The sequence below is a fragment of the Aegilops tauschii genome, chromosome 5 (assembly GCF_002575655.3).
Source record: "Aegilops tauschii subsp. strangulata cultivar AL8/78 chromosome 5, Aet v6.0, whole genome shotgun sequence".
NCBI lineage: Eukaryota > Viridiplantae > Streptophyta > Magnoliopsida > Poales > Poaceae > Aegilops > Aegilops tauschii.
In genome coordinates this window covers 293,994,404-294,019,369 of record NC_053039.3, presented here as the reverse complement: position 1 = coordinate 294,019,369, position 24,966 = coordinate 293,994,404, and positions in this window count along the sequence as shown.

Below are 24,966 nucleotides of genomic sequence, written 5' to 3'. Positions count from 1 at the left end.
CGAAATCGGCGAAGTCATGCACTAGAAGGGCGAGCTTGATGTCAGCTTGTAGTCCATCACGGAACTTTTCCTGTTTGCGAGCATCAGTTGCAACGTCTTCTCCAGCATAGCGGGACAAGTCCAGAAACTCCCGCTGATAAGTTTCGACAATTTTGTTGCCCTGGGTGAGGTTACGGAACTCACGCTTCTTCCGGTCCATGACTCCCTGAGGAATGAAGCGGGCACGAAAAGCGGCTTGGAAATCTAGCCAGGCGATGATTGTTCCAGCTGGCAGAGTGCGCCTGTGGCTGTCCCACCATTGAGCTGCGGGTCCCTTCAGGAAGAAGGAAGCAAATGTGACATAGCGAGCAGGGGCTACTTCAGCAGACTCCATCTCATAGGTGATGTCACAGAGCCAGTCATCAGCATCCAGAGGCTGAGTTGAGCTGCGGTAGATGGTTGGGTTGAGGCGCATGAAATCCTGCAGAGTCACTTGGGCTGGCTGCTGGTTCATATTAGGGCGAGGGAGTTGAGCCATCATATTCTCCATGAACTGGCGATTCATCTCGAGCTGTTGGATCATACCAGCCATGTACTCAGGCGGTGGTGGGGCGTTGCCATCACTACCACGACCACCTGGTCTAACCATCCTGCTAATATATAACAGGGGTAGTTCAGCATTGAGAAATTTGCAAAGACAAGAATCATTCATGATGAAACATGCATAATGAAAGGAGCACGATAGATACTACATAGTAGTCGGCATATCTTACAAAAGGATCATGCATAGAGTTCAGTACACAGAGTTCAGTACATAGACTAAAGACATCATAGGCGGCACGCAGGCTCGCGGTGAATGTGTCTAACACTAATAAGCAAGGCTACATCAGTCCCAAGAGGAACTGTGGAGGTAGGTGTAGCCTGAAAGCTGGTAGTGTCGCATCGGGAACTCCACGTCAGCAACCTGGGGTCCGTGGATACTCTGGTGCAGAACCCGATGCTCAAGTGGTAGAAGAGGACCAAGGTGCGGGAGAGTAGCCTTCCACATCTGGCCAGCCGACACCCTGGGGCATCACGGTCCTGGCTGGGTAGATCGCAGAACGCGGCAGACCATCAGATCGGAGAAGGGGGTGCAACAGCGTCCGAGCACGGTAAAGGTGCTGACGGGTGGTTTACAACTCGTGGTGAAGAGCTCGGTTAGCTCGATCCAGCCCATCAGCATGCAGAACCAATTTCTGATGGTAGAAGGGCTCTCGGGTGACAATAGAGTAGGCAGCAGTGTAGTATCCCTCCGCACCAACATCGGATGCAATAGCAATGTGCCTGAAAGGGGAGGTGTCCAACTCCTGATACTCTCCATGAAGACGTGTCAGAGCAGCATAAGTAGCATCATGAACTACCATATTGACGGTCACCCCCACACCATGAGCAGTGTGCAGCACAGTAGTGGAGTCATACTCCCGAGAGTAGAGGTGGACGATGGCACGGTACTGCTCCTGGTTAAAGTCCTGGTACTCCTCGTAGACGGTGTACTCAGGGTGCCAGCGATAACCCAGATAGGTCATCATCTCAGCTAGCACAGCAGGTGATCCCGAGGCACCAATGGCCGTCGTGTGGCGCACGACCTGCCTCGTGGGTTCCATCTGAAAGCAAAGATGTTTCAAAGGAGTCAATGACTGTGTGGGAATTGTTCAAAATACTATTCTAAGGAATAACTATGGCTTATCCAACTTTGGGGTGAATGTGGTCACGGGATCCTAATGTTAGAGTTAGTAAATTCGTTTAACCCGAGTAGAAGAGACTTCAGAGTCCCAGAGTAAGGATCGAGGAGTAAAAGATCCTAGTACCACCCAATGGCGACGTGGGCCCGTAAGACACACAGCCATGTTAGTAAAAAGTTTTGCAATGTCTAGACTCGACTTCGGCCAAGAAGTGTGGAAGGGGGATTCCTACAGGCAGTCGACTCTGATACCAACTTGTGATGCCCCCGATTCAATCATACACTAATCATGCACGCAAACGTGTACGATCAAGATCAGGGACTCACGGGAAGATATCACAACACAACTCTAAAAACATAAATAAGTCATACAAGCATCATAATACAAGCCAGGGGCCTCGAGGGCTCGAATACAAGTGCTCGATCATAGACTGGTCAGCGGAAGCAACAATATCTGAGTACAGACATAAGTAAACAAGTTTGCCTTAAGAAGGCTAGCACAAACTGGGATACAGATGGAAAGAGGCGCATGCCTCCTGCCTAGGATCCTCCTAAACTACTCCTGGTTGTCGGCGGCGGCCTGCACGTAGTAGTAGGCACCTCCAGTGTAGTATGAGTCGTCGTCGACGGTGGTGTCTGGCTCCTGGGCTCCAGCATCTGGTTGCGACAACCAGGTAGAAGCGAAAGGGGGAAAGGAGGGAGAAAAGCAACCGTGAGTACTCATCCAAAGTACTCGCAAGCAAGGATCTACACTACATATGCAGGGGTATATGTGTAAAGGGGCCATATCGGTGGCCTGAACTGCAGAATGCCAGAATAAGAGGGGGATAGCTAATCCTGTCGAAGACTACGCTTCTGGGAGCCTCCATCTTGCAGCATGTAGGAGAGAGTAGATGGTAAGTTCACCAAGTATCATCGCATAGCATAATCTACCCGACGATCCTCTCCTCGTCGACCTGTGAGAGAGCGATCACCGGGTTGTATCTGGCACTTGGAAGGGTGTGTTTTAATTAAGTATCCGGTTCTAGTTATCATAAGGTCAAGGTACAACTTCGGGTCGTCCTTTTACCGATGGACATGGCTATTCGAATAGATAAACTTCCCTGCAGGGGTGCACCACATAACCCAACACGCTCGATCCCATTTGGCCGGACACACTTTCCTGGGTCATGCTCGGCCTTGGAAGATCAACACGTCGCAGCCCCACCTAGGCACAACAGAGAGGTCAGCACGCCGGTCTAAATCCTATGGCGCAGGGGTCTGGGCCCATCGCCCATTGCACACCTGCACGTTGCGAGGGCAGCCGGAAGCAGACCTAGCAACCTCCATTACAAAGGAAGTTACGTTACGCGGTCCAATCTGGCGTGCGCCGCTCAGTCGCTGACATCACTAAGGCTTCGGCTGATACCACGACGTCGAGTGCCCATATCTTTCCCACGTAGTTGGTTAGTGTGTATAGACCAAATGTCCAGGCTCAGATCAAATACCAAGATCTCGTTAAGCGTGTTAATTGATGTAACCGCGGACACCGACCAGGGCCAGGCCCACCTCTCACCTAGGCGGTCTCAACCTGCCCTGTCGCTCCGCCACAAAGATCCACCCAGAGGGCCGTCGGGACAAAGGTCCTTTCAGCCCCCAATCCGTGAATCACTCGCGGGTGCTCCACGAGCCGACCCGACTTTAGTCACCACATGTATCATGTATAAAGTATATAGTATAAACCCATGATCACCTCCCAAGTGATCATGGCCCGATAGTATAGCACAACAGACGGACAAGAATGTAGGGCCATAGATGGAATACTAGCATCCTATACTAAGCATGTAGGATTGCAGGGAAAGGTAACAACAGTAGTGGCAAAGATAGGCTATGCAGCAGAATAGGATTAACGGAAAGCAGTAACATGCTACAGTATTCTAATGCAACTAGTATAGAGAAGAATAGGTGATATCTGGTGATCAAGGGGGGGGGCTTGCCTGGTTGCTCTGGCAAGAAGGAGGGGTTGTCAACAGCGTAGTCGGACGGGGCACCAGCAGCGGCGTCGATCTCTTAGTCTACCGAAGAGAAGAGGGGGAAGAAACAATGAATACAATGCAAACAGATGCATAACGATGCATGACAAAGCAAACAGCGGTGTTAGGTGTGCCCTAACGTGGTAAGAGGTGATACCGGCGAAGGGGGGAAACATCCGGGAAAGTATCCCTGGTGTTTCGCGTTTTTGGACAGATGAACCAGAGGGGGAAAGTTGCGTGTTCGATATGCTAGGGGTGTGTGGCAGACGAACGGGCTGCGTATTCAGATTCGTTTCGTCATTCTGAGCAACTTTCATGTAGAAAGTATTTTCATCTGAGCTACGATTTATTTTATATGATTTCCTAAAGTTTTAAATCATTTTTAGAATTTATTTAATTAATTTAATTCAACATTATCCAGAATAGTGCATGCTGACATCATCATGACGTCAGCAGTCAACAGAGGTGTTGACTGGTTAAACGGACATGTGGGTCCAGTGGGACCCACCTATCATACTCTGTTTCGGTTTATTAGGATTTAGCTAATCTAATTACTGTTTAATTAACCTAACTAGTTAATTAGATTAATTAAACATGATTAATTAACTTAATTAATTTACTAATTAATTAATTATTAATTTTATTAATTCATTTTATTTTTTATTTAAAATCGTTCTGGGGGTGGGCCCCCTGTGTCATAGGCAGGGGGGCTTAGTGGGTGTCGGGTTCGCGGGCGCAGGGGTGTTGTGGGTTACGGGCGCAGGCATCCGGCCCGATTGGGGAGATGCCCAGATCGACAGGGGGGCGGCCACGGGCACGGCAAGGCCGGCCGCCTGGGGCGGCAGCGGCAACGGCGAGGCCACGCTGGGGGGCGCCGGGGACGGGAGCGAAGGCGCGGCGCGGTAAACGGCGGGACGGCAAGCGGCGGCGAGCGAGTTGCGAATGCAGCAGGGGGGCTGCGAGCCCGCGGGGTCGGGCGACGGCACGCCGCTAGCCGCGGCAGTAGCAGGAGCGGCGACGGGCGGGCGCATGCTGGCTCACGAGCGCGGGGCGTGCGGGCGGCGGGTGACACACACGGGCGGCAGAGGCGGGGCTTGGCGGCGGAGCAAGGGGCTGGGCCGCGGGCGGCTGCGGGCGCGGAGAAGGGAGCAGGGAGGCCGCGGCGGAGGGAGGCAGCAGGGCGAGGCGAGGAGCATGGGGTGCAGGCGCGCGCGCGATTCGGCGCGGCCAGGTGGGGGCCGGCCACGGCGCGGGCGCACGGGGCGCGCGCAGCATGCGGGCGGCACGGGTGGTCGGCGCGGTGAGCAGGGGAGGAGGCGAGGCCTGCACGACGGCAATGGAGCAACAACTCGAGCAGCAGTCGCAGCAGGAGAGCAGCGGCGGGGGTCCTCATCGGGGTTCGTAGGGCAAAGGCAGCGGGGTTCGAGGTGGGGGATGGGGACGACGTGCGTAGGGGGAGGCAGGCCGGCGGGGTAGAGGACGAGGTGGCTCTGGCGAGGCCCATGGAGCTCCTGGCGGCGGCGACGTGGTTCGATCTGGGCGGCGTCCTGGACGGGGGTTCGTTCCCCCGATCCAGATCTGGATCGAGGAGGGGGAAAACGTGGGGAGCGAGTGGGGGGGAAGTGGGGTGTCGGTCGACCTAGGTCGGGGGGAGTGGGGGTGATGGGGGCACCGGCTGGGCCGGCCTGGCTTGCCCAGTGGCCAGCTGGGCCGAGGCCCAGCGGGGGGGGGGGGGGTCTTTGTTTTATTTTTGTTCTTCTGTTTGTATTTTCTTTTTCTTTTATTTATTTTCACTTTATTGTTTTAATTACTTTAGAACACCTTAGCACTTTCTAAACATGTGTCTTCTTCTCAACAATTACGTATGTAATATTTGGCACTAACCGAACTTTTTTGTTTAAATGTTTGAAATCTTTTATTGTTTGCCATATTTTGAATTTGAATTGCGAACCGGTTTTGAACTAACGAGAGATTAGCAACAATAACGGAGGTGACTTGGCATCATTAGCAGAGTTTTACTGTAGCCTAATTATCCGGGTGTTACAAATTGCCAGCCATTCGGGGTACCGAACCTCGCGAATGGCACCCGCCGCCTCTAACTTGCGGGTTTCTTGGACGATGAAGGCATGCTTCTCCGTGGACTGCCGTCTCGCCCGCTGCTTCACGGGGCGCACGTTGGGGCACACCCTTAAGTGATGCTGAATCACCTCTCTCGGGACCCCCACCAGCTGCTTGGGTTCCCATGCGAATATGTCCTTGTTTGCGCACAAGAACTTCACCAATGCTTCCTCCTGGCTTGGGTCGAGGCCGGCGCCTATGGTAAAGGTGGCTCCTGAGGACTCGTCCTCACCGACCGGCACCTGCTTGGTTCCCGCCTTGTCTTGGGTGAACAGTTGCTTCTTCTTGGTTGGTGCGGCTCCCTTGGCCTCGAGGGTGCCCGCACCGACGGGCTGCGCCACCGCGGCGGTCTTGAGGGCGAGCTTAAGCGCCGTCAAGGCCTCCTTGGCGCCCCCTTGACGGTGAGGACGCCTTTGCTTCCAGGCATCTTCATGAGGTTGTAGGCCGGATGGGTCGTTGGCATGAACTGGGCCAAAGCCGGGTACCCAAGGATGGTGTTGTACGGGAGGCTGATGCGGGCGATGTTGAAGTCGACCAGCTCGATGCAGTAGTTGTCACGCGTGCCGAAGGTGACAGGGAGGCGAATTTGCCCCAGGGAGTGGGCGACACCGCCGCCAACTCCTGAGAAAGGCTTGCTGAGGCTGAGCGGCTCGAGTGGTATGTGAGGAAGGCTGAAGGCCTCCATGGAGAGCACGTTGAGGCCGGCGCCGCCGTCGATGAGGGTCTTGGTAATAGCCACGTTGCAAATAGTGCGCGTGCAGAGCATCAGGAGCATACCCGAGCCGGCGGTGGTGACGGGGTGGTCCCGAATCGAAGGTGAGGTCGGCCTCGGGAGCGGCCCAGCCCGGCGGAGCCCCCGATCGCTTGGAAGCGGCACCAATTTGGCGAAGGAACAGCTTGATGTGGCGATCTGAAGGTGGTGCTTGAGAGCCACCTAGCAGGGCCGCGACCGCGTGGTGCACTGGTGCCGTGTAGCGCGCAGTGAAGAGGCCGCGCAGCTCCTCCCAAGATGCCACCGTGGATCCGGGGAGGTTGAGCAGCCATGCGCGCGGCGCGCCAGTGAGGGCCATGGGAAGCCAGTTGGCCATGACCTTGTCGTCGCCCCCGGCCTCGAGGACGGCCTCCTCATATGCCAGCAGGAAAGCCAACGGGTCCGCCGCGCCGTCGTAGCGCGGCGGCATGTCCGGCTTGAACTTGGGCGGCCACTGTACCCGCCGCAAGGCGGGGGCCAGGGCTCAAAGCCCCCTGGCCCCGTCATCAGTGACTGCCGCTGGAGCCGGGAGCGAGACGCCTGCCATGAGGGTGGAGCACGGTGGTGGCGGAGAACGACGGGGTGGCCCGCCGACAGGAGCCGTCTAAGCAATGCGGGTGGCGAGGAAAGCCCGGCGCTCGGCGCGAGCGCGGCGTGCGTCCGCTATGGAGACGATGAAGCGACATCACGCGAAGCGTCGGAAGGGAAGCTTCGGCGCACCCCAACCTGGCGCGCCAAATGTCGGATCACGGGTTCCGGGAAAACCCTAGAGGTTCGAACTCTGGGGTGCGCGCGAAGTTCTTTCCCTACCGATCCCCGCCCTAGCTTGCTAAGATCTCGTGGACGAACTTAACGAACTCACAACACAAGAGACGCAAGATTTATACTGGTTCGGGCCACCGTTGTGGTGTAATACCCTACTCCAGTGTCGTGGTGGTGGATTGCCTCTCGGGCTGATGATGAACAGTACAAGGGGAAGAACAGCCTCCTGAGATTGAGGTGTTCTTGTGCTCTGTGGGTGAGGTTTGCTCTGGATCAGGTCGAGCTGCCTCTCAATGAGTTATCTCCTACGGTGGTGGCTAGTTCTACTTATATAGGCCCTGGTCCTCTCCCCAAATATTGAGCGGGAAGGGAGCCAACAACGGCCAATTTGAAAGGGGACAACTAGTACAGCTTATCCTGACAAAAGCGGTCTTCGCCTGCAAAAGGCTCTGGTGGTGACGCCGCCTTGGGCTCCATGGTGACCTCCGTCTTGCCGTCCGGCTGGTCTTGGTCTCGTTGCACCGATATGGAAACATTTGCTTGACGCCTCGGTACTCTGCGCCTGCGCTTGCTTCCTTAGCACCAAAAGGGAAACAAGGACACTGCGCGCGCTGGCGCCCGCCTGATCTTGATCGTCATGGCTCACGTCACGAGAACCTCGCGAGGTTTGCCCTGCCTTGATCTCTCCGCTCCTCACGAGCCAACCTAGTGAGGCCGCTCCTGAGGAGGTCTTGTGTCGTCCGCCTCACGAGGCTTGGCCCCTCGGGAGGGTCTTGAACGCCTTGTTGATGAAGATGGGCCGTACGGGCCCACGCGCAGAGCCACCCCGTGGGCCGCAGGTAGGCAAGTCTGGGGACCCCCGTTCCCAGAACGCCGACAAATCTGAACATCTACCATACTTCTGTAACTCAAAAAATTCTGAAAAATTAGGAAAAAAAATTGTATAGACGTACTTTGCAAAAAGTTTCATAAACATTCGATGTTCCAGTAAAAAATGAAAATTCACGCACTACAGCCAAAGTTTCTATTTTCGTACTGCACAAACCAAACAAGCAATCTAATCATCCTAAAGGCAAATCTTGGCACATTATTTTTATAATACAATGGATTTGTACAAGGGGATAATTATTTTTGTTGAAAAGTTTCTGTAATCGAGATTCACAAAGTTTCCATGGGCACGAACAAAGTTCAAGGAGCTCCCCCACTTCAATGGTGCTCGTCTTTCTTACTTTCACTTCTCTTTTTGAAAAAGTTTTAGGTTCCCCACTTTATTCTTTGTTTTAAAACTTTATAAAAGCACACAACAGAAATAAATGACTCTCTAAAACTTCGGGGTTGTCTCCCTGGCAGCGCTTTCTTTAAAGCCATTAAGCTAGGCATATAGTGCTCAAGTAATGGATCCACCCGGATCCCAAGGTATATCAAAGCCAATTTTAATTAGCAATGATTTGTAATTTAGTAGTGAGCACAAAGCAACATATATCATGTACATCGAAGTCTAACTCTCTTCCTATGCATCGACGTGTCATAAAAGAACAATTCATACACACATAGTAAAGGCCGATACATAGCATAAACAACTTCTTGCAATTTTATCGTATTGGAAACATAGAGAGGCAGAGATGTAGTTCCTCTCTCATAATAATTGCAAGTAGGAGCAGCAAGCACATGCATATTACATTTATCAAAATCATCATGTGTAGTAGTAAAACGCAACCCATCAATATAATCCTTAATAAGCGCAAACTTCTCCGATATAGTGTAGTTGGGAGAATTCAAAAAGATAATAGGACTATCATGGGTGGGTGCAATAGCAACAATTTCATTCTTAACATAAGGAACTATAGCAAGTTCATCTCCATAAGCATAATTCATATTGGCATCATGGCCACAAGCATAGCAATCATCAAGTTCATCACAAAGGGATATTTCAAATGAATCAAAGGGATCATAAAAATTATCATAGCAATCATCCTTCGGTAAGCATGAAGGGGAATTAAAAAATGTATGAGATAAAGAGTTACTCTCATTACAAGGTGGGCATGGGTGATCAATCCGCTCTTCCTCCTTTTGTTCTTCGCTCTCCTCCTCATCTTTTTCATCCAATGAGCTCACAGTGTCATCGATTTCTTCTTCCATAGTATCCTACAAAATATTAGTCTCTTCTTGGACAACGAAGAATTTCTCAATAAATTCATCAATATCGGAATTGTATTCATAATTCTCATAGCAATGTTTAAGTATAACAAAATTTTGAGGCCTATAAACATCATCATCAAAAGCTTCATACTTTTCAAACAAAGATTCAATTTCATAAGCACCCTTAAAAGCAATGAATTCTTCTATTCGTTCCACATCATAGTAATCATATATACCATTAGCATAAGAAGCCAAGGTCTTATTATCATTAAATTTACATGAAAAGGGAAGGTGTGAAGCCTTCATCCTAGAGCAACAAGTATAATCATATCTCAAGCAGAATTCCCGAGCATACCAATGCAACTTGTGAATTTGATCCCACAATAGTTACCCTTTTTGTGTCAAACGATAATCCCTAAAGTATTCACGTTGACCCAACATTTCTCCCATTATATAGTTAAATGGGGTTTTCTCAGGATTATCAAAGTAGTGCATAATATCTTTCACATAAAGAGTATCAAGGGTTTTAGGAGGTTCCCCATCTCTATGATTAACAAATACACCTATTTTTCATATTTCGTGTTCCATATCCATAACTAAAGGTAGAGAACAACTTAGAAAATAAAATAAAATCTACTAAGTGATAAAGCAAACAAGCACACACGAGAATATTCACCCCACGCTATTGCTCCCCGGGAACGGCACCAGAAAAAGGTCTTGATAAGCCACAAGTATAGGGGATAACTTGTAGCCTTTCTCGATAAATAAGAGTGTCGAACCCAATGAGGAGCTAAAGGTAGGATTTGTATTCCGTTCAAGTTCTATCGACCACCGATACAACTCTACGTGCACTTAACGTCCCTTTGCCTAGAACAAGTATGAAACTAGAAGTATATACTTTGTAGGTGTGATAGGATAGGTTTGCAAGATAATAAAGAGCACTTAAATGAAATCTAGGGGCTGTTTATATAAAGAAATAACTAAATTAGTTTTAGTAAAGAGCTTTTTGTCACAAGAAAGTTATTTGTCCCTAGGCAATCAATAACTAGACCGGTAATCATTATTGCATATTTATATGAGGGTGAGGCATAAGGTAACATACTTTCTCTTCTTGGATCATATGCACTTATGATTGGAACTCTAGCCAACATCCGTAACTAATAAAGATTATTAAGGTAAAACCCGACCATAGCATTAAAGTATCAAGTCCTAATTATTCCCATATGCCATAACCCACTTATCCGTGTTTGTGTTTCTATCACTCACGCAATGCAGACAATAAGCAAACCATGAACATATTGCAAACCCTACAGCGGGGATCCCTCACACTTGTGCGACATGGAGAGCACCATAGGACAACACCAATAGTAAAACATTCAACTCAAACCAATCACGATCATCAATCAACCCATAGGACAAAACGGATCTACTCAAACATCATAGGATAGCCATACATCATTGAGAAATAATATATAGCATTGAGCACCATGTTTAAGTAGAAATTACATTGGGGAGAAGAGGTGTTACATCTCTGCATAGAGGGGGAGAGAGTTGGTGATGACGGCGGCGAAGTTGTTGGTGTAGATCGAGCCCCTCCAAGATTGGATCTCTCTCTGTTTCTGCGCTCCCAGATTCTGGCCTTTCACCGTTTCTTAAATTCCCGGAGATCCGTAACTCCGATTGGGCTCAAATTTTAACACGATTTTTATCTGGACATTAGCTTTCTTGCAGCAAAAGAAGGGCACCAACCGCCTTACAGAGTTGCCACAAGGGCCCAGGGCACGACCCCTGCCTTGTGGACTCCTCGGGCATCATCTCACGTTGATTCTTTTTCCCAAAAATCATATATATTCCAAAAAAAATCTCCGTAAGTTTTTACCGCGTTTGGACTTTGTTTGATTTGGATTTTCTGCGAAATAAAAAACGTGCAACAAACAGGAAATGGCACTCGGCACTGGATTAATATGTTAGTCCAAGAAATAGTATAAAAAGTTGCCAAAAGTATATGAAAGTTGTATAATATTGGCATGGAACAATAAAAAATTATAGATACGACAGAGACGTATCATTGGTGCAAGGATGCGGTCAATGACGGCGAACCATGCCGCTGAGGGGGGCACTAGCACCGGTGCAGGGACAGGCTCTGGCAACAGCGCGACGGAGACATTCGTGTGCACTGGCACTCGCACGGGCGCGTGTGTCAGTGCATGCACAAGCGCATGTGCTGGCGGGTGCACGGGCACCGGCACGGGCGCGCGCGTCAATGCACATGTAGGCACATGCGCTGGCAGGTGCACGGGCGCGTGAAAGTCGACAGGGACCTCGTGGAACCCTGTGGCATCAAGCTCAGCGACAATGTGCGGCTCCCATGCCATCAATGCCACGGGGATGGGCGCTGGCGCAGTCAGGGCGACGGGAACTGGAACGGGAGCGGGGACAGGCGAGGCATCTTCCCGCAAGGCTAGTTCAAGCTCGTCCCAAAGTGCCTTATGTTCTTGAGACTCCGGCTGGGTGTCTTCCTTTGGAAACTGGAAGACTAATGGCAGCCCATCGTGATGCGGCATGGTTAGGTCAGGCGGTTGGAGGTAGACGAAAGGAGAATCGGAGAGGAAGAGAGAAGATTGTAGTGATACCACGTAGTGCGGATGTGATTTTGAACTATGGCGTCGGCGCCATTAAGAATGGGGGCAGTTGGGACGAAGGTGGGCGGCGGAGCCTGGTCAAAGGGCTCACCTCCTGGGGAGCCTGCACAGCGGCCTGCTCGCACGCCTCCCGGTCAGCCGGCGTAGCGGTTTGCTCGCACGCCTCCCATCGACTCACACGCTTTCTCGGATGGCACATGCCGAGGACAAGCGGGACTCGTGGTGGCACGTAAACACCCATGATTTGACTAATGAAACCGTTCGCGTTAAGGTGACAGGTCTTTGTTCCAAAATACCTTGGCTCTTCATTTGTGCAACTTTTCATAAGCGGCTTGTCTCAAATTGAACAAAAAAAATTACGACAACATATTGTGTCATATCACGAGACCATGCTTAGTTTCATGAATTTCAGATCACTTTTGGATTTTATGAAATTTAAAATCTAGGATTCGAAACAATATCATAACCTGCATCATGAAATAAATTTTCAAGCGATACATCTTTACTGTTGTAGATGTTAATATTTCTTAAGAAAGGATTTGGTCAAACATTTTGCTTAATTAGACTTCAGACAAGTCATATATGCAGAGTAAAAGGATAATCCCTCCGTACCAGTGCATTGCCTGATATAGTAACTCTAGTACTAGGCACAAACAAACGGGGCTCAATTCTGTGCTCATCCTGGTGTAGTGCTAGGAAATGGAGTTGATGGGTGACCTTGGGTAGCGGTGTCCGAGGGAATTGAACCGTGCTCGACACGGTAGGTAACATGGTCTAGTTACTAAAGCATCCCTCCATTGTTCATCTGTAGTCATTACGGACCGGGGACATGAGGGAAATTTCCTAGGGCTGGAATTCTGGCTGCCAGATATTTCGACTTGAAACGCGGAGGCTCGAGTGGAGGCTCGAGTGGTTGGGGTTGGCTAATGTGCCTACCACGCATGCCACCAGAAGGACATAAGCCCGGGTCTTTTTTTAGGATCAACACGAGCCCGTGTCTAGCTAGTACGCCGTCGGGTGCTACCATTCGAGAATAAGAAAGGAATCTTTTAAATTGCCGAATGAATCTATATACAGAGTGAGTTTGTGACAATTTCTTGAATTAGAGTGAGATTGTGACAATAACTGGTCATTCCAAAAGGCAGGGTAATTGATTTATGACAATTTCTTGAATTAGAGTGAGTTTGTGATATAGTGATCTCAACTTGGATTTCACATTTCATGGTATCCCCAGTAAGTTTTTCATTGCAAATCCAAATTTAGAAGATGAACGGTATGGTGGTGAGAAAACTTTGTATGTATCAAGCATATGACCCCCCCCACACACACACATGCACACACACACACACAAGAATACAACAACAATCCAGTAAGTATAATACATCTATTTTTCCAGACCATGCATGTATGACACGAATTCAAAAATACTCCCTCTGTTCCTAAATATTTGTCTCTGAGAGATTTCAACAAGTGATTACATACAGAGCAAAATGAGTGAATCTATACTCTAAAATATGTCTATATACATCTATATGTGGCAGTCCATTTGAAATCTCTAAAAAGACAAATATTTAGGAACGAAGGGAGTAAAATGTAAGCAATGCATGGTCCTCAATTCAATATTTAAAATGCACATTAAACTGAAACATGAATACTAAGTCTAGTACTACACACATGCAAATGTTGTGTTTAGGTCTCTCCATCGACCCCCACCACACATACTTCATGTATCGATTGATGTTCATTTCTTTGTTAATAGAGCTATTGGTATCCGACACGCGTGATACGTCTCAAACGTATCTATAATTTTTTATTGTTCCATGCTATTATATTATCTATTTCGGTTGTTTTATATGCATTATTATGCTACTTTATATATTTTTTGGGACTAACTTATTAACCTAGAGCCCAGTGTCAGTGTGAGTTTCTGTTTTTTTCCTTCTTTTTGAGTTTCGCAGAAAAGGAATATCAAATAGAGTCCAAACAGAATAAAACTTTATGATGATTTTTCTTGGACCAGAAGACACCCAGAGGACTTGGAGTCCAAGCCATAAGATCCACGAGGTGGCGGCAAGGGTGTAGAAAGCGTCGTAGGGGGGGGGGGCGCCCCTACCTTGTGGCCCCCTCGAGGATCCCCTGACCTACTTCTTCGTCCTATATATTCACATATATTCCAAAACCCTCGGAGGCATCCACAAAAAATACATTTCCGCCGCCGCACCCTCTGTTCCCGTGAGATCCCATCTTGGGGCCTTTTCTGGCATCCTGACGGAGGGGGATTCGATCATGGAGGGCATCTACATCAACCCTATTCCCCTTCCGATGAAGCGTGAGTAGTTTACCACAGACCTACGGGTCCATAGCTAGTAGCTAGATGGCTTCTTCTCTCTCTTTGATTCTCAATACCATGTTCTCCTCGATGTTCTTGGAGATCTGTCCGATGTAATCTTCTTTTATGGTGTGTTTGTCGAGATCGATGAACTGTGCATTTACGATCAGCTTATCTATGAATATTATTTGAATCTTCTCTGAATTCTTATATGCATGATTTGATATCTTTGTATTTCCCTTCGAATTATCGGTTTGGTTTGGCCAACTAGATTGATTTTTATTGCAATGGGAGAGGTGCTTAATTAGTTTTGGGTTCAATCTTGCATGATTTCACCCAGTGACAAAGTAAGGGTAGCGAGACACGTATTGCATTGTTGCCATCAAGGATAAAAAGATGGGGTTTTCATCATATTGCTTGAGTTTATCCCTCTACATCATGTCATCTTACTTAAGGCGTTACTCCATTCTTTATGAACTTAATACTCTAGATGCATGCTGGATAGCAGTCGATGTGTGGAGTAATTGTAGTAGATGCAGTCAGGAGTCGGTCTACTTGACACAGACGTGATGCCTATGTTCATAATCATTGCCTTGGATATCGTCATAACTCTGCGCTTTTCTATCAATTGCTCGACAGTAATTTGTTCAACCACCGTATTATTTGCCTTCAAGAGAGAAGCCTCTAGTGAAACCTATGGCTCCCTATTCTATTTCCATCATATTTGTTGCTGATCTACTATTTTGCAATCTTTTATTTTCAGATCTATAAACCAAAAAACCCAAAAATATTTAGTTATTTTTTATTTAGTTTTATCTATCTCTATCAGATCTCACCTTTGCAAGTGACCGTGAAGGGATTGACAACCCCTGTATCGCGTTGAGTGCAAGTGTTTGATTGTTTGTGTAGGTGCATCTATTGGGGACTTGCGCGTGTCTCCTACTGGATTGATACCTTGGTTCTTAACTGAGGGAAATACTTATCTCTACTGTGCTGCATCACCCTTTCCTCTTCAAGGGAAAAGCCAACGCAAGCTCAAGAAGTAGGAGGATGAATTTTTGGCACCGTTGCCGGGGAGATCTACGTCCAGTGTATCGGGTACCCATCATAAACTCTCATCTCTTACATTACATTATTTGCCATTTGCCTCTCGTTTTCCTCTCCCCCACTTCTAAAACGATTTTCAGAAAAACACAAAAAGAGTTGCCTTTTTTTTCCTTTTCGCCCTTCTTTCGTTAGTCTTTTCGCTTGATTTTTGCTTGTCGTGTGTTAGTTTACCTTCATGGCTCCACCCAAGTACTTTGATCCTTACTTTAGGAAGTTGGAAGAAATTTAAAATAATACAAGGAGCTTCATGTCCCTCCAATTTGAGCATAATAGTTTCTTTAGGAACGAGCTCAAGGAGCAGAAAACTTTTATGGATTATATGAATCAAGAGCTCGATGATTTGTCTAAAGAATTTTATGGTCTTAAATCTCAATTTGCTCATCTTGAAAATTTAGTTGGCCAAATTTCCGATAAACAAACCACTTTAGTGAATATGATGGCCGCTAAACTGGAGTTTTGTGAAAATAACAATGAAGATCTTAAAGTGATTGATGTGACTCCTATTGAATCTTTGTTTTCTAATATAAATCTTGATAAAGATGGTACTAGGGATGAGTTAACTTTAGTTAAAAGGCATCCGAATAATTTTGAGTTTATAGATCTTGATGCAAAAATTGATAAAACTAGGATCGGAGAGGTCAAAACTTTGAGTAGCGATGAACCCAATCTTTTGGATTTCAAGGATTTTAATTATGATAATTGTTCTTTGATAGATTGTATTTCCTTGTTGCAATCCATGTTGCTCCTCATTATTATAATCAAAATAAGCTTTTACTAAACATATTGTTGATGCTATGATGGAATCTTTTGAAGAAAAGCTTGAATTGGAAGTTTCTATTCCTAGAAAACTTTATGATGAGTGGGAACCTACTATTAAGATTAAGATTAAAGATTATGAGTGCCATGCTTTGTGTGATTTGGGTGCTAGCGTTTCCACGATTCTGAAACTTTATGTGATGTGTTAGGTTTCCGTGAATTTGATGATTGTTCTTTAAATTTGCATCTTGCGTATTCCACTATTATGAAACCTATGGGAAGGATTAATGATGTTCTTATTATTGCAAATAGGAATAATGTGCCTGTATATTTCATTGTTCTGGATATAGATTGCAATCCTACATGTCCTATTATTCTTGGTAGACCTTTCCTTAGAACGATCGGTGCAATTATTGATATGAAAGAAGGAAACATTAGATTTCAATTTCCGTTAAGGAAGGGCATAGAACATTTTCCTAGAAAGGAAATTAAGTTTCCATAGAATCTATTATGAGAGCTACATATGGATTGCATACCAAAGATGACAATACCTAGATCTATTGCAATATGCCTAGCTAGGGGGTTAAACAATAGCGCTTGTTGGGAGGCAACCCGATTTTATTTTAGTTTTGTTTTTCAAGAATGTTTTTCATCTAGCCTCTGGTTAGATGTGTTTTTGTGTTTTAATTAGTGTTTGAGCCAAGTTAGACCTTTGGGATGGCTTACGGTGATAGTTGATTTGATCTTGCTGAAAAACAAAAAAAATTGCGCCCAGTCACATAATTATTAAAAATCAGAGAAACGTGATAAAATTCTGAGTGTTTTACACAAGATTTATATACAAATTTCCTCTGTTTTCCTAATTTTTCAGAATTTTTGGAGTTACAGAAGTATTTGAAGTTTATAGATTACTATAGACTGTTCTGTTTTTGACAGATTCTGTTTTCTATGTGTTGTTTGCTTATTTTGAGGAATCTATGGGTAGTATCGGGGGGTATGAACCATGGAGAAGTTGGAATATAGTAGATATTACACCAATATAAATAAAGAATGAGTTCACAACAGTACCAAAAGTGGTGATTTTATTTTCTTATACTAACGGATGTCATGAGTTTTCTGTTGAGTTTTGTGTTGTGAAGTTTTCAAGTTTTGGGTAAAGATTTGATGGACTATGGAATAAGGAGTGGCAAGAGCCTAAGCTTGGGGATGCCCAAGGCACCCCAAGGTAATATTCAAGGACAACCAAGATCCTAAGCTTGGGGATGCCCCGGATGGCATCCCCTCTTTCGTCTTCAATCCATCGACAAATTTACTTGAGGCTATATTTTTATTCACAACATGATATGTGTTTTGCTTGAAGCGTCTTTTATGATATGAGTCTTTTATATTAAGTTTGCCACAATCATCCTTGCTGTACACACCTTTTGACGCATGAATCAGAATCTATTAGAATACTCTATGTGCTTCACTTATATCTTTTGAGCTAGGCAATTTTGCTCTAGTGCTTCGCTTATATCTTTTTAGAGCACGGCGGTGGTTTTATTTTATAGAAATTGTTGAACTCTCTTGCTTCACTTATATTATTTTGGGAGTCTCTCAAAACAGCATGGTAATTTGCTTTGGTTATGAATTTAGTCCTAATATGATGGGCATCCAAGAGGGATATAATAAAAACTCCCATATAAAGTGCATTGAATATTATGTGAAGTCCGATTCCTTATGATTGTTTTGAGATATAAAGATGGTGATATTAGAGTCATGCTAGTGAGTAATTGTGGATTGGTAGATATACTTGTGTTAAAGTTTGTGATTCCCGTAGCATGCACATATGGTGAACTCTTATGTGATGAAGTCGGAGCATGATTTATTTATTGATTGTCTTCCTTATGAGTGGCGGTCGGGGATGAGCGATGGTCTTTTCCTAACAATCCATACCCCTAGGAGCATGTGCATAGTACTTTGTTTCAATTACTAATAGATTTTTGCAATAAGTATATGAGTTCTTTATGACTATTGAGTCCATGGATTATACGCACTCTCACCCTTCCACCATTGCTAGCCTCTCTAGTACCGCGCAACTTTCGCCGGTGCCTTACACCCACCTTTTACCTTCTTCAAAACAGCCACCATACCTACCTATTATGGCATTTCCATAGCCATCCCGAGATATATTGCCATGCAACTTCCACCGTTCCGTTTTATTATGACACGCTCCATCATTGTCATATTGCTTTGCATGATCGTAAGATAGCTAGCATGATGTTTACATGGCTTGTCCGTTTTTTGATGTCATTCGCTATGCTAGATCATTGCACATCCCGGTACACCGTTGGAGGCATTCATATAGAGTCATATTTTGTTCTAAGCTTGAGTTGTAAGTAAATAAAAGTGTGATGATCATCATTATTAGAGCATTATCCCATGTGAGGAAAGGATGATGGAATCTATGATTCCCTCACAAGTTGGGACGAGTCTCCGAACTTTACGAAAAAAATAAAAGAGGCCAAAGAAGCCCACCAAAGAAAATGAGAGAAAAGAGAGAAGGGGCAATATTACTATCCTTTTTCCACACTTGTGCTTCAAAGTAGCACCATGATCTTCATGATAGAGAGTTTCCTATGTTGTCACTTTCATATACTAGCGGGAATTTTTCATTATAGAACTTGGATTGTATATTCCAATGATGGGCTTCCTCAAATTGCCCTAGGTCTTCGTGAGCAAGCGAGTTGGATGCACACCCACTTGGATTGTATTTTCATCGGGGTTGTGCATGATTTAATACTTTGTGTGATAAAGATGGAGCATAGCCAGACTATATGATTTTGTAGGGATAAGTTTCTTTGGCCATGTTATTTTGAGAAGACATGATTGCTTTATTAGTATGCTTGAAGTATTATTGTTTGTATGTCAATATTAAAGTTTTGTTTTGAATCTTATGGATATGAACATTCACGCCACAATAAATAAAATTACATGGATAAATATGTTAGGTAGCATTCCACATCAAAAATTATGTTTTTATCATTTACCTACTCGAGGACGAGCAGGAATTAAGCTTGGGGATGGTTGATACGTCTCCAACATATCTATAATTTTTTATTGTTCCATGCTATTATATTATCTGTTTTGGATATTTATATGCATTATTATGCTATTATATATTATTTTTGGGACTAACTTAATAACCTAGAGCCCAGTGCCAGCTTCTGTTTTTTTCCTTGTTTTTGAGTTTCGCGGAAAAGGGATATCAAACGGAGTCCAAACGGAATAAAACTTTACGATGATTTTTCTTGGACCAGAAGACACCCAGAGGACTTGGATTCCAAGCCAGAAGACCCATGAGGCGGCGGCAAGGGTGGAGGGCGCGTCCTAGGGGGGCCTACCTTATGGCCCCCTCGGGGATCCCCTGACCTACTTCTTCCTCCTATATATTCACATATATTCCAAAACCCTCGGAGGCATCCACAAAAAATACTTTTCCACCGCCGCAACCTTCTGTTCTTGTGAGATCCTATCTTGGGGCCTTTTCCGGCATCCTGCTGGAGGGGGATTCGATCACGGAGGGCATCTACATCAACCCTATTGCCCTTCCGACGAAGCATGAGTAGTTTACCACAGACCCACGAGTCCATAGCTAGTAGCTAGATGGGTTGTTCTCTCTCTTTGATTCTCAATACCATGTTCTCCTCGATGTTCTCTAAGATCTATTCGATGTAATCTTCTTTTGCGATGTATTTGTCGAAATCGATGAATTGTGGATTTATGATCAGCTTATCTATGAATATTATTTGATTCTTCTCTGAATTCTTATATGCATGATTTGATATCGTTGTATTTCTCTCCGAATTATCAGTTTGGTTTGGCCAACTAGATTGGTTTTTCTTGCAATGGGAGAGGTGCTTAGTTTTGGGTTCAATCTTGCGTGATTTCAGCCAGTGACAAAGTAGGGGTAGCGAGACACGTATTGCATTGTTGCCATCGAGGATAAAAAGATAGTGTTTTCATCATATTTCTTGAGTTTATCCCTCTACATCAGGTCATCTTACTTAAGGCGTTACTCCATTCTTTATGAACTTAATACTCTAGATGAAAGCTGGATAGCGATCGATGTGTGGAGGAATAGTAATAGATGCTGGCAGGAGTCGGTCTAGTTGACACGGACGTGATGCCTATATTCATAATCATTGCCTTGGATATCATCATAACTCCGTGCTTTTCTATCAATTGCTCAACTGTAATTTGTTCACCCACCATATTATTTGCCTTCAAGAGAGAAGCCTCTAGTGAAACCTATGGCCCCCAGGTAAATTTTGCATCATATTTGTTTTCGATCTACTATTTTGCAATCTTTTATTTTCAGATCTATAAACCAAAAAACCCAAAAATATTTAGTTATCTTTTATTTAGTTTTATCTATCTCTACCAGATCTCACCTTTGCAAGTGACCGTGAAGGGATAGACAACCTCTTTATCACGTTGGGTGCAAGTGTTTGATTGTTTGTGTAGGTGCATCTATTGGGGACTTGCGCGTTTCTCTTACTAGATTGATACCTTGGTTCTTAACTGAGGGAAATACTTATATCTACTATGCTGCATCACCCTTTCCACTTCAAGGGAAAAACCAACGTAAGCTCAAGAAGTAGCATCACGCTCATTATTTCTCTTCACGTTTTGATCTCCATTTATGTCATTCCCGCCCTCACACTCTCAACAAATGTATTTCTCACACAAAACCTCGTCGTGCCCTCCATGACAAACGCTCCCTCTCTCTCTCAAGAAACAAGTGTTGCCTTATTAAAACTCCTTCACAGTGCGCGCACACACAAAGTCTATCTAGGCGACTCTCTCGGTAACTATCTCCCTCCAGCCCTCACCACAGCTTCGCCGCATGATATCTCAGTGTATCGTATTTAACATTCGAGTGCATGCTAGGCCACACTCACTTGATCTCTCCCTCTATAAATGACTCGATTGACCTCGCTTTTTCACGTCGTCACTCTCACACATAGACGCTCGCACTACACCTCTTGCATAGGTGGAGCTATGTAGATTGTCAGGGGTTAACCCCTTAACCTTAGATAAAATTGTGAAGCTCTGTTTAGGATTGTTTATATTATATTTTTGAAGATTATATTTGTCCCCGCCCTCCCAAACACCGATGGTTTGTGCACCCCCCTCCCCGGGAGAATATCATGTGCCCCCACACCTTATATGCTATATGCTAATACGAGTTCCTTTGAGCTTGTAGACCTGAGATATAGCAGCTCACAGGATGTCTTAATATTTTTACAGGAAACCTTAATGAGTTTGATAATTGCACACAATTTGTACAAAAACTACTCAGATGACCTTGGATCCCATATCCAACGATGTCGAAGCTCGTATCACCGTAGCAGCTAAGATGAGGGAGGACCTCATATTCTCTTGTATGTAAGAATATCATGTGCTACCACACCTTAGATGCTTTGGTGATACAAGCTCTTCGGAGCCGTTGGATCTGTGATCCAACAACTCATTGGTGGTTCGAATGCTTTTTTCTAGAAAAGCCCCCGAAGAGTTCGGGCATGCCTCACAAGCACAAAGACTGCTCAGATGCCATTGGATCTCAGATTGAACGACCTCGAAGCTCGTATCACCGTAGCATCCAAGCTGCAAGAGCACCTGATGTTTTCTCGCACAGGAGAATATGAGGTTCTCCCACACCGTAGATTCTATGGTGATACGAGTTCCCAGGATATCTAACGGCTCGCAGTTGGAGGTTTGAATTTTTTGCAATATAGGCATCAAAGAGTTTGGGAATTGCGCAGAAAGTATAAGTACTATGCATGTGGCATCTGATCACACATCATATGACTGAGATACTCGTATCACCGTAGCGGCTAATTAAGCTATTGGGAGCACTTAATATGAGCTACTGGGAGCCGGTGGATCCAACATGCAGTGACGGACATGAGGCCTGAATGTTTTATTTGCCAAAAAAACCTTGGAGAGTTTGGAAATTGCGCATAATTACAAAGACTACTCCCAAGCCATTGGATCTCAGATCCAACGATGTAAAAGCTCGTATCACCATAGCATCTAAGCTGCAGGGTGGATGAGATATTCTATGTCGTTGTCATTTTTGTTCCTGAACTTTCAAAATACGTGTAACTGGTGCCATAACTTGTCTAACTGCGCAAAGTGTTTGTGCAAAAAAAACCATCCTACACTGAAATATCGGAACAACACACGGGGATCCTACTTGTCATCGATCAAATTTGGACCTAAAACTAACAAATCTGAAAGACGAGATTCGAACTAGCAACCTGGATTGCAAAGCATACGTCGATAGCCTGAAACAGCAACGGTTGTTGGCTTTGTCGCATAACTTGATTTTATACAGTATTACGTTGAGTAGAGTACGGGGAGTGGCTCGTCAACACATGCATGACCGTTGACTCACTTACTGGTGGGTCCCATGTCTGCAATCTCTCTCTCCTCTCCATCTAGTAACCTTTAGACGCACGAGCACACATGAAGATCGGCGCGAGCTTGCCGTGGTGTTATTAGAACTAAAAAATGCTTAGAAAATAGAAGAATCACCTAGGAAAAGAGACGTTTTGGCTGGTCAAGATGGAGCTAACCACATCTATCCTCTGTGCCACGTTATCATGTTGAAGCTGTATGGCTAGTGGAGTGTATTCGACCGACTGGCTGGGTCCCGAGGTCGAACCATAGGTAGTATGTCTAATACAGTATGTTTTTACACGCACATTTTTCCTCCGTGCTGAGACGTGGCACATCTTACTGCGCGGTTTCTGGGTCCTCCTAGGTGGTGCACGCATATTTTCTTCCTTGCGAGACGTGGGATGCCCTACCGCACGTTTTCTGGGTCCTCCTCGGTTGTAGCACCGAAGCAAGTAAACAAGTCATCAAATCACAAAGGCCCACCTTTCCCGCCGAGTACATCAGTGAAGCATGGTGGCTAGCTAGTTGGGCTAGTGCGACCGATTAACTAGGTCGCCGCCACATTTGTTTTTTCACCCATTTTTTTCTCTCCTTGCCGGCAGGTAACTTTAGATTTCCACCGCAGCGTTGCTCTGGTCTTTGGGTGCGGCATGTGCGGCATGATTTTTATTTTTTGATTGACGGGAGCAGGCGCGGTAGCAATTAGTCATGGTGACTCCGCCTGTAAAACCCACTACTCCCTGATGTGAAAAGTCGTCGACTGGTGTTTTCCCATGGTGAAAACCAAAAGATTCACCCTAATCCTCTGCTGGCTCCCTCTGCCTTCCCATAGATTGCATTGCCTTTCAGTTGTTTTGCCCCCTTTTCTTCCTCTCCCCATTGCTTCTACCTGGTTCCATGGCGGCGCACTAGATCATGGAGTCTGAGGTGAGGCGCCTGACACAGGAGCTCCATGCTAAGGATGCGGAGCTCAGGGCCAAGGACGTGGAGCTCCGTGAGTTCAAGGAGGAGAGGAGTGCCATGCTCCTCCTTTATGTGCGGGAGTTCAGGGAGCTTCAAAAGTGGCAGGCGTCCACCACAAAGATGGTTGAGGCGTTAGCGACGTTGTTATAGAAAGCGGGAGAACGATAGGCGGTCAGGCGAGCTGGCTGGAGCGCGAGCAGGCCGATCGTGATGAGGTCCAGGATCACCTCAACCACTTGGTGGAACATGTTGCCACGCACGTGTTGCAGCTGCACGATGCCTACCGTCATGCCAGCACGACCATGTCGGCCGTCAGGCTAAACCCGTTCGACCACCCCGAAAACTTCAATGAGCTGCGGCTTCCTGACCTGGTCTCCTTCTTCACCTATATTTCTGAGGAGCTGAGTCGTCTCCGTGCGATGGTGGGGGCAGAGCTGAACAAGGAGGGGTTGCGGGCGGCCGTCGCCGTTGTTGGGCGAATCCTCTCAGGGCTTCGTCACCGAAATCCATTTGTGCCATTGGACGCCGTCTTTGATGAGCTGGCTCCCTTCGACCGGGAGCGGGCTCTGTGGGCGATGGCACCCTGCATCACCAACGTCATGTGCCTCGAGAAGCAGAGGGACTTCGGTGGTGTTTAGGCATCCTCTGCACGAGCATGTCTCAGCACAACATGACCATGGGATCAAACTCAGACGTTGCAGATCAGTCACTGTAGCACAAAGCTTGTGGGTGTGTTTGGTTGCATTCTCATCTCAATATAGTTGTTCCCTCTTCATGCATGCTCATCTCAGCACCCCTCTTCATGCATGTGCTCCTAGTGTATTTGTGTTAACCTACTAGTGTGGACTCATGCACCCTTCATGCACTCTGCCAAACACCCAAAAGTGGGTCGAGAAGGGAACTTTTGCTCCCATGCACCCTTCATAGACCCTGCCTAACACTGATTCGTGCTTCATATGGTTCATGTTCCGTGGAGTACTGTAGCACCATACTCTTCGTGTGCTGTAGGCCTAGTTCTGTTAACATTGATCTCACCGTTCATTCTCGACCGGACAGTCAAAAAAAGAGTATGTTACATTACTATTCATATAGTTGACATGCGCACAACATCATTTGTTATCGTCATATCTTACTACACTAGCAATAATATTATATAGTACTGACGTATGAACCACTGCACATGCCTAGTAGTAGGAGTACTATGTAAGTTCAAGTGGCTGCCGTGTTTCGCAGTCCTCCAT